Source organism: Haliotis cracherodii, unplaced genomic scaffold, assembly GCF_022045235.1.
Source record: "Haliotis cracherodii isolate W230 unplaced genomic scaffold, xgHalCrac1.p SCAF_7, whole genome shotgun sequence".
Taxonomy (NCBI): domain Eukaryota; kingdom Metazoa; phylum Mollusca; class Gastropoda; order Lepetellida; family Haliotidae; genus Haliotis; species Haliotis cracherodii.
The window spans coordinates 49,172,115-49,182,681 of NW_027266330.1; the positions used below are offsets into that span (position 1 = coordinate 49,172,115).

The 10,567-nt window shown below is 40.8% G+C and overlaps 1 pseudogene; it reads right to left on the reverse strand.

The window, feature by feature from the left end:
• LOC139448946 (putative ankyrin repeat protein RF_0381) overlaps positions 1-7,920 on the reverse strand; it is a 16,262-nt pseudogene extending 8,342 nt beyond the window's left edge.
• Between the last annotated feature and the right edge of the window lie 2,647 nt (positions 7,921-10,567).

Genomic DNA, 10,567 nt, shown 5'->3' on the forward strand with positions numbered 1-10,567 from the left:
GTGACAGGATGTGAGTTGCGTATCTCTCTCATACAAATACAATGTGACAGGAAGTGATGCGCGTATCTCTCGCATACAGACACGATGTGACAGGATGTGATGTGCGCATCTCCCTCATACAGACCGGATGTGAGAGGATGTGATGTGCGTATCTCCCCCATAAGGCCAGATGTGACAGGCTGACGGGCGTAACTCCCACATACAGGCCTCTTTCATACAGATACGATGTGACAGGGTGTGATGTGTGTATCTCTTTCATACAGATACGATGTGACAGGGTGTGATGTGTGTATCTCTTTCATACAGACACGATGTGACAGGGTGTCATGGGCGTGTCTCCCTAATACAGAGCCTATCTGACAGGGTGTGATGTGCGTATCTCTTTCATACAGATACGATGTGACAGGGTGTGATGTGCGTATCTCTTTCATACAGATACGATGTGACAGGGTGTGATGTGCGTATCTCTTTCATACAGATACGATGTGACAGGGTGTGCTGTGCGTGTCTTCCTGATACAGAGCCGATGTGAAAGGGTGTGATGTGCGCATCTCCCTCATAAAGCCAGATGTGACAGGGTGTGATGTGCGTATCTCCCCCATAAGGCCAGATGTGAAAGGGTGTGATGTGCGTATCTCCCTCATACAGACCAGAACTGACAGGGTGTGATGTGCGTATCTCTCTCATACAGACTAGATATGTCAGGATGCGACGTGCGTACCTCTCTCATTCAGATCAGATGTGACAGGGTGTAATGTGCGTACGTCCTTCATATAGACCAGATGTGACAGGGTGTGATCTGAAGTATCTCCCTCATAGAGACCAGATGTGTCAGGGTGTGATGCGTGTATCTCCCTCATACGGACTAGATGTGACAGGGTGTGATGTGCGTATCTCCCTCATAGAGACCAGATGTGACAGGGTGAGACATGCGTACATGTTTCTCCCTCATTCAGACCAGATGTGACAGGATGAGATGTGTGTATCTCACTAATACAGAGTACAGATGTGTCGCTGTGTGATATGAGTATTTCGCCGATGAAAATCAGATGTGACAGGGTGTGATGTGCGTATCTCCTTCATACAGACCAGATGTGACAGGGTACGACGTGCGTATCTCCCCAGTGCGGATTAAAGTTGTTCTGGCGTGATATGTGTGTTTTATTCACACAGTACTATCGGGTTGTCGTTTCCCGACAGAGGCACAGCAATATTCCAAAGTGGTCGCTGAAGTCTGGGAAAAGGAAACGAACGAATGAAAATGTACCCCTCCAAATCAGAGGTTATAACCCATGATATACGTGTCTACATTGTACACACCGGATGTGACAGTGTTATATGCGTGTATACATTGTACACACTAAATTAACAGTGTGATATACGTGTCTACCAAGTGTGACATGGTTCGATAATGCATTTCTATATCATAATCTTGAAACCAAACATGAAATAATTCAACCCACCATGTTTAACATAGTGAATACCTCTTTGAGATATATTAATGCAAGGCGTTGGCATATCCAGTCTACTCTCACGACCACGAATACGGTTGACCTGTAACACAGCATACCTCAACTTCAAATCTGAACCTGTTGATAAGGTGCCGTTATAGCAAACTGACTCCTTGTTAATGATTTGAAACATTTATTTTATCCCGTACATGAACTTTATATACAGTGAGGTAAAAAAGACATTTATCTTTGTACAAACATTTATCACAGACGGCTCTGAATGATGTACACTTCCAGAGACAATCCGATATAAGCCCCTTGATATGGCCCTGAATAGTTCTCCAAACTCAAAGCAGCGTGTCAGATCTAGCTCTAAGAATCTTCACTATAGCGTCTTGGTTGTACTTCAGTGCAGTCTGCACCGGCGTTGCACCTTTAATGTTTGTGGCAGATACGTCAACAGCTGACTCTGAGAGAAGTCGGTTGACAATTCTTTCTGTCCCTGCATATGCAGCATGGTGAAGGATGTTGTTACCGTCATAATCCACTGCTGACAGGTTACATCCTTTACACACCAGGAGATCGAACACCTGCTGTTTACCCAGCCCTTCTGCAAACATCACCGGTGTTCTCCCAAGCTGGTTTCGGCTCTCTATGTGAGCTATCTTGTGAGTGATGAGATACTCGACAATGTGCACATTGTCACTAAAACAGGCAAGTTGAAGGATGTTGTTACCTGTATCATCCACTGCTGACAGGTTATATCCTTTACCCACCAGAAGATCGAACACCTGCTGTTTACCCATCTCAGCTGCTGTCATCACCGGTGTTCTCCCTACCTGGCCTCGGCTCTCTATGTCAGCTATCTTGTGTGTGATGAGATACTCAACAATGTGTACATTGCCACTAAAACAGGCAAGGTGAAGGATATTGTTACCTGTAACATCCACCGCTGACAGGTTACATCCTTTACCCACCAGGAGATAGAACACACTCTGTTTACCCTTCTCTGCTGCTGCCATCATCGCAGTTCTCCCTACCTGGCCTCGGCTCTCGATGTCAGCTATGTTGTGTATGATGAGATACTCGACAATGTACACATTGTCACTAAAACAGGCAAGGTGAAGGATGCTGTTACCGTCATCATCCACTGCTGCCAGGTTACATCCTTTACCCACCAGGAGATCGAACACCTTCTGTTGACCATGCGCTGCTGCAGTCATCACCGGTGTTCTCCCTACCTGGCCTCGGCTCTCTATGTCAGCTATCTTGTGAGTGATGAGATACTCAACAATGTGTACATTGCCACTAAAACAGGCAAGGTGAAGGATGTTGTTACCGTCATCATCCACTGCTGACAGGTTACATCCTTTACCCACCAGGAGATGAAACACGTTGTTATTGCCCACAGCCGCCGCCTTCATCACAGCTGTGTTGCCATTCATGCCTTTACTGTCAATACTGACTACTGCTGTAAGATATTCTATGATATCAGTGTTACCACTTAAACATGATACATGAAGGATATTGTTGCCGTTTCTAACACTGCTGAGAGATTGCACCCCTTCTTCACCAACTCATCAAATATGTCTTTTCGACCTGTATTGGCTGCAAGTAGGACAGGTGTCCAGCCATCCTGGGATTTGTTATTTATATCTGCAGAACCAGTTGACAAAATGTTCTTTACTATCTCTAACTTTCCCTCCCGACAAGCCTCATTCAGCATGTGATTCCTGTCATAGTAGATCAGCTTCATGTTGCCCTCTTGTATCTCCCGCTTGGACGTTAGGTGAGGCATCTTCCCTGGAAATTGTCAAGTGCATATGAAATAGAATGTTTGTAAAAATGTCCCTTTGTGACTTAAGAATCTAAAGGCTGACATACATTATCAACGCATTAGCATCGTAACTCAACGGTTGAGAAAGTTTCTACTCATTACTCTCTCTACAACAAGTTTATGTACGATATATCTTCTCCAGAGAGGGAACTAAGCAATTATATATGTTTCCTATCTATGTAAGTTAATATTTAATCTTTCGGCGACAACATACACAACACATCAGCTCATAAAAAGGAACTGCGAACTGGACATGCGAATATTGTTCAATGTATTAATCACTTCCATGACATGCCATCGGAAAAAAGAGTCTTGATTTGTTAAGGAATAATGTATGTAGCTGTAAATCCCACCTTCTGTGTCCGACCTGTGTCCACCTTCTGAAACCGACTCCGTATCGCCTTCGCCTGAATCTGAAAACAAACATGAAACTGTTTGAAAATAACTATATTTAAGCTACAAATATATGCACACAAAAACACCGGTGTTTATGGCTGTGTATACCGTTCACGATCCTCATCAGCAATCAAGACACAAGCAGTTTAAAACAACAACGTCAACTAGTGTCCTAAAGTACTGTGTAAGATATGTATCTTTCCGTATTGCTCAAACTTAGAGAAGTGGCGTTGGATTCTGGAATATTTTAGCTGTATGATGGAAAACCATTTGTTATCCCCTCACGTAGAATGTTACGGCATGGCAAGAAAGCTGCACTTATGATTCTGTATTTAAAATCGCTTCGTTCTGTGACGTTACTATTATTTGTCTGTAGGTGACGACCGCCTCCGTTGTCCAGTGGTAAATCGTACGCCCGGAGAGCGGAAGGTCCGGGTCTCGATCCCCGGCCGCGTCATACTAAACACGTTAGAAAGATGGTACTTGTTGTTACCCTGTCTGGCGCTTAAACAAGGACTGGTCGGTATACTGTGGCTGAATGGGGTATTCAAGTTAAACTGCAGCATAGTATCTCAGTGGGCTAGCACTATAAATCGGCATCAGTCCGGACAAGTACAAGCAACCACACACACACATACGTGCATGTACGTCGCTATATAAGATCCATAATCTTGGATGCTTCATAAATGTGTGGTGACAAAACAAATACCATTGACATAACAGCTGAATTTCTGAGAGAAAATGTTCAATATCGCCTTTAAAACAGACATATTACTGGTTGTTTAAAATGTGTTAAAGCTTATAGTTTAAACCCACAAGAGTGCATTAAATATCAGTGGATCGTCAAGGCACTTACAGTGTCCGCTGGTTTCAGACAGGGAAGGGGCGTCATGTCTCATCAAAAGCTTCATCCTGGTTTCTGAAAAACAGATAACTTGACCTGAACTATGCATCACGCAAGTTGTTTTTAGCAGGGTCATTCAATAGTACTGTTTGTCAGTTACTGAAGGAACAGAGTGAATACAAACACGTGCGTGTGTACCTGGTTCTTTTGCTTTCTGGAGCTTTACCATTTGTCGCTTCAAGTCTTTTATTTGGTGCTTCATGACATTAAGAACTTCACGAAGCTGAAACAAATTTTAGATAAAGTTACAAATGTGTAAGTAAATGATATTTCACATCATATTTTTTCAAAACTAAAAAACAGCATATACATGCTGTAACTTATTCAAAATCTAACAAAGAACTTAATGTTACTTTGTAATAATATAATATATAATATCCATAGTACATAAGACATAGCATACAAATATTGAACAGGCTATCTACAGTCGTTAGGGAAAACATGCCTTCAGTTCAGCCACACAGTCTATGTCAAGATCTTCAAGTTCTAGAAAAATGAACGAGACCAGAAATAATACTTGTGCTTCAACACTTGAGATTATACAGATATACACTATTGGTAAATCTATATTCAAACATGTAATTATATCCTTGAAAATAATTTACCTAATTCAACTGGATTTGTTGATTGATTTGTTTTTCGCATTTCAACATTTATTTCGATATCTTTGACTCTGATATTTATTTGTGAATAAATTCAGAAGCATAGGCTTGACTTTTGTTTGGTCCTTCATCATCCTCAGAGCGTCTTCTTCAGTTTCGTGCATAAATACAAATATCAAACTTCCGTCTTCCACACTTTCCAAGTCAGCATTATAGGTGCGTCTGATCCAGTTCATCGGGTTGTTGAGTGGTGTGACTACCTTATCTCTTGTTAACACTAACACAATCCCCCCCATCGCAGAACACCTCCAGGTTGTCTTTCGTGTGTGTTTGTATTTTGAAAAGTCGTAGTAGTATTTTCGTGAAACAGTTTCAATTATTTCTCCGCCTTTCATCCTCGTAACGGAAAATGAAGTGTTTATGTTCATATATTTCACATACTAAGTAACATCAACTTCGTCCGGTTAATCAGTATACCGATACCTGTACACTGATGAACTAAGACTCTGTTGTTGTTGTTGTTGTTCCCATATTAAAAGAACTCTTGTGATGAATCCTCTATAAATAACTTCAATAAATGATTTTGCATATTAACTTTAATCACGGTGTACTGCCCTGTGACTATATCAGGGTGACTATGCGGAACTATTGTCATTCCCTTAAATTATCTCCCTTTATCGCCAGTGTCTGGCCCGTATACAAACTGTTGATGTCCCTTTTCCACGAGTTCCACATTGACAAGGCAAAATAATGACAGATGGTCATCTGTGGAGTTAATATCACTGCTTGCCGTTTGCTATTTTCTCGAAAACGTTTCGGTATAAACTGTAGATTTCTCATTTCTGTTACCCAACCAGCGTGTATTCCTTTGCTTCCAACAGCGTTCTCCTAGTTTTCAAGAATATGTTTTTATCTGGCTGATTTTGTACATAATCATGTCGAAATGTATGATAAACAATTTTCGTGACCTTAGATATGCCACTCGTGAAAATATCTCCCTTCCCCTCATCACTCCATGAGAGAAACATGATATTTCACTCGACACATGAAATATCCTCCAATTACACAACAAATTAAAGTTACCTTCCTTGTAACTTGAAATGTACCTTTTCTATTTATTTTCTGTATTCGATCATATATGCACTACGTGTCTTGGTATGTGCAATCGCCATGAAACGTAGTGTGGTCCAGTGTCACGCCTATTGGTGTAGCATACACATCACGATAACTATTCCAATCCTACCTGCTCGGGGGGAACTGTAGTAGTTGAAGTTGAAATCTCTTTTCGTGACGCGGGCTTGTACTGAGAAGAAGAGTAGACTTTTCAAAATTTCAGTAACAAACAAATTATAATTAAAAAAACGCAATATAAGAGTGAACATGAATAATACTATATAGTTTGACAGGTTTGAAATGTGTACGTTCTTACCTCGTTAATGTGCAGTATCTGAATGTCTTCTACATCTGATTACACATTATTTCAATGATACACATGGTTTTCCATTGGTAGTGTTTCTTTGGAAATTAAGTATTGTCATGTGAGTTAATTAGGTAACATCATGGTTTGCATGCGTCACGTGATCCAAGAACATGAGACTAGAAATGAACACAACTGCCAATAGAAATGGTAAATATTGTCGACATATTTCTCCTACCTGAAACATGTTATCGATTACTCTATGTATATGAAGCATAAATTTTACCGTTTTCAAAGGGCCCGTATGTAGACAAATATCCATCAATACTGATGTCACTCGTCATTTCAACACAACGATTTTTAATGAGAATTTTATCTTTTCATAAGACGTCTGGCCCGAAAGCTGGAGGTTGTGGTTCTAAATACCCTGACCACAAAGGACTGGTCGATTCAAAGTCAGTATACAGTATCTGAGTGGTGTATCCATGTTTAACTGCGGCATGGTATCTCAGAGGGCTAGCACTATGAAACCAGTATATATTAGTACAATCAGCCACACATGCACGCAGCAAAAAAATGTTAACAGTTACGCTTAAAACCTAGAAGGGCGATCACAGACTGATGGAACGTAATGACAAGACACTATGAACATTTCCATCACCTTTACATCTGGTATTCTGCAGTCCTGTTGCCTCAATATTTTCAACCTTGCTTTGACCTGTAGCGCCAGTAACAGAGACAGCTGTTGATTCTGTAAAATAGGTCTTTCAGTCTCAACTAGCTGTCATACTGAAATATCAGTAGTTAGACATAAAGATATTCGACAATTTTTAATTTTTACACAACTGTGGATAAATATCAGGGTATCACACGTTCGAATTGCACAGAATTGTATCAGCAAATATCATAAAAAGTATATGGTATTGTTCCATGCCGTCGTCGGAATATCGTTAATGATAGTTCTTACATACAAGGAGACGGAGTGAGTGCCGCTCTTAACAATATTCCAGATATATCACAGTGTGTCAGGGGAGTGATGCAAGTTTCAAACGTTGACCACCTTGGTGAAACCTTGGTGCTGACAAACCTGGAAACATAATTCGGACCTACAATCATAAGTTTCTGGCCCACGCGAATTGCACAGCGAATATAACCATACAAAGTATCATAAGATTAGTATGAGTAGATTACCTGCTCCAGGATTGCGAGCTGTCTGAGGTGAGGGAGCATCATGGCTTTCTCCTCCTCTGTCCGGAGGGACGTGTGTTGGGCTGTTCTTCTTCATAACTTCCTAAAGGGGACTTTTGCAGATGGAAGTTCTGAAGACAAAACGTTCACTTACATGTACAACACTTAGGTAATATTGCATATAAGAGATATGTCAAACTAGAAATTGTCAAGGATTATTTTCGACTTATCCTCTCATTGGCGCGGCCCATGCAGAATAACAGCGAGGACAGTCAATTCAGGTCTGAGATAGCATGTCGCACTATACCAACAAACACATACCGATCGTCCTTGCGTTATCCCCTGTAACTGTTATTGGTATAACGCGGCCACTGAAACCGGTTTACTGCACACATACAGTCAAAGCAAGTTAAGGCCCCACCCTGACTATAAATAGCTCACAAGGTGGCAGTCATAAGAAAGTTAAGATTAACTGGGCCGATATTGTTCAAGGTTGTATGTACATGACTTGGGTGGCGTGTTGAAGGCCCATAAAGTGTCATATTAGCAAGACACCATGTACACATGTACTTGGTTGGACACTTTTCAACATATAGATCTATTTTCATCTGACATTTGATTATGTTGGTTGGTTGGTTGGTTTGTTGTTTTACGCCGCACTCAGCAATATTCAAGCTTTATGACGGGTCGACATTTTATTATGACAAACAGTTAAGTACTTCTCCGGCCGAGTTTTCCCTTTGTAGTCACTGCGTTATCATGTACCCTCGCTATGTGCCTCTACAACAACTGCAATACACTGTGTACCGCGGTCAATGCATATTTCTGTACTCACTGCTTCTGGACTTGAGCTTGGCTATCATATTTCAGTCAGATTGATTCCGATTGGTTTCAAATAAATTGAAAATGAAATTGTCTTGTAACCTGTCTTCTTTTGTAACAAATCACCTGGAAATTGGTGTCATGTCAAAATAAACAATATCAATACATGACAATCTTCAACTTACGGCTATCCATAATCCCATAATGAACACATGAATTGGTAGATCCAAGTTAGAAGACGATGTAGCCACTATATTGTCAATAACCATCGTTTGTGTTACTGAATGTTGCTGTGACTCTCATGGCCACGTACCTCCATGGCCGCCATTGCCAACCCTAATCACATGACGGGTTTCAAGAGAGGACAAACTGACCCAGAGTACACCACGCAATCTATTCATGTACGAAATACTTCCTTGTCGATGCAGACAGTGTGACGACTGTCACCACCAAGTAGTAATATTGTAAGCGGTGAAATACCAAGAATTGACAAGAGTTGAATCACTTAGGGTTTTTCACCTCTACCAAGTTTCTATGTCATAATATGACTGAACTACTGTTCAAAGAGAAAATAAAGCTTTAACTCTCTCAAACACACACATAATCGCACAGGGTACTGTGGTGGTATACCATATACTTGTGAAAACAGTTTCGGATTGCTGATCTCCACAGATTATAAGTTGCAGTCACCTAAAATGGGTTGATGGGATTATTGTTTTGCTTAATATAGAAAATGAACATATAGCATTACTTCCCGTGTTCTGTTATTGTTAAAGTAATATTTAATGCATAACAATATGTATGAAGATGTTATTCCTAGGTACAACTATGATCAGGTTGTATACATTACTCTAGTTACAATGGTTTTACGACAATACTGGCTTCAAAGTGGCAGGCTGGGCCCTGTTCCACAACGTAATCGTAGTTCTAAGATAATAGTAACCCCCATGTGTTAACATAGAATTACGAAATATGAGCCTACGATCGCTTCGTGGAAGGGAGCCCTTGATATAACATATCATCATAAAATTATAGCTGCATTTAAAAGACAACATCTGGCTATATAACATCACAGACATCAGAAGTTCTAACGGAAATGATGAACTGTAGATATGAAGTAACCTCTCGAGCAATAATCTATGCTTTGACTGTGCCCTATCAAGCTGTAAATAGTTGCATTCAACGGAGTCATCTGGCTTCATAATATCACAGGAATTCGGATTTTGTACTGTTATCAGGATAAAGGAGTATGAGTTACGGGTCTGACAATTAGATATCGTCTACATGCAGCTCATCCGTATCTCGGCAACGTGTTGTGCCGCCCCGAACAAATCGTCATTTTGCCAACAGACGTCAATGGTGTTAACAACGTTGAAACTGGAGTAAAATCGCTGGGCATATGTAATGTTATCAGAAGAGTCCCGATGTACTTTGCACTTCCTTTGAAGGCGTGGTTGTTTCTGGTGACGTCGAAATGAACGTCAAGTCAATGTCAACCTGACAAAGATTTGGCGGTGGATCGATTATTGTGTGGAGTGGCATCAATATGATTGACCGAGCCCCTCTACCTATTGTGCAAGGAAGAGTCACTGGACAGTACTATCGGGACAACACATTGACACCCTTTATTATCCCGTTTGCAAGGCGTGGGGTCGATGTTTTGCCTTTCAAGAGGACAAGGCCAGCGTTCGCCGTGTACGAATCATCAATGCTGACCTCCTGCAGCACATACATAGAATGCAATTGCAAGCAATGAGCCAAGGCCTTTCCCCGATTGAATACGTTAGGGACATGATCCATCATCTATTATAAGAAACTAATATCACTTACAAGTTTTGAAAATTGATATTATTAACAGTATTCCCTACTAATATATTCCCTAATTATATATTCCCTAGAATATATTTTGGATATTTCTAATACAACGAAACGCGTTCGAGACCAGCGCTC